Consider the following 993-nt stretch of genomic DNA (forward strand, 5'->3'; position numbering starts at 1 on the left):
GGGGGGGGGGGGGAGAGAAGGCGTGCAAGAGGCAGCTGATCCATGATTCTCTCTCATCATGGATGTTTCTCTCTCTCTCTCCCTCTCCCTTGCTCAGTGACATCAATAAAATAAAACACAGTAACAAAAAGGAAGTGGGAGCCTCGAACCCATCCCGCGACTCCTCAGCCAAGGCCTGCCTCCTGCTGGCTGGGTCTGGACAGGCTTCGAAGTCATGCCTGGAACTGTGGCCTCGTGTTTTCGGACGGACAATACGTACCCCAGGATCATGGCATGAACCCGCTCCCCTACTGTACACCCCGCCCCCCAATAGTTCAAAAAGGCGAAAAACAAAAACTACAGTTCAGCTTTTAAGACATCTGTGTTCCTCTCATGATAGCAGCGGGCTCGACGGGAGGGGCAGAGAGAAAATACAATTAATCCTCACCCCCCCTCCCCCACCCTCTGCCCCCGGGGCCAACAGCCTCATCAGGTATTTTCCTTCGGCCCCTGCAGACGCTGCGCGTGAAAGATCCCACCTGTCAGCGTTTCATATGTTTCGGCACAAAAACCTCTGAGGTAGCGTTTTCATTTGAACCGAGAGGGGAGTTTTCTTAAAAAATGCCCGTTACAGCCGGCTGCTGTCACACGTGGGTCCACTAACGAGGCGTCCACGGACGAGCCTGCGACCCTCTGGGTTTCGTGAAAGTGGAGCACCGCAAACTAATCACAACCATGTCTTTTTTTTTTTTTTGTGTGTGCCTGTTCGCCGGGCGGCACCTGCCGGTCATCCTCCCCTTCCCACCTCGCACCTGCTCCTGCCTGCGCCTCCCGTGCCCTTGAAGCTCGCAGCTCACAGCTCAGCGCTTTGGTGACAACGAAGCACCAAGTGTGCGAGGCAGGACAGCAGCTGGGAAAGAGCCGACCCGGCGGGGTCCACGCGACACAGCCCCCGCCCCGCACGTCCCGGGGCCAGACGCCTCCACTGAGCGCACGGCTCCCTCCGCCGCCCCC

The 993-nt window shown here is 57.9% G+C and overlaps 1 protein-coding gene across 1 annotated transcript in view; it reads right to left on the reverse strand.

Annotated features, from left to right (window-relative positions):
• DISC1 (disrupted in schizophrenia 1) overlaps window positions 1-993 on the reverse strand; it is a 107,366-nt gene that overhangs the window by 21,381 nt on the left and 84,992 nt on the right.

The sequence above is a fragment of the Myotis davidii genome, unplaced genomic scaffold, assembly GCF_000327345.1.
Source record: "Myotis davidii unplaced genomic scaffold, ASM32734v1 scaffold295, whole genome shotgun sequence".
NCBI classification, from domain to species: domain Eukaryota; kingdom Metazoa; phylum Chordata; class Mammalia; order Chiroptera; family Vespertilionidae; genus Myotis; species Myotis davidii.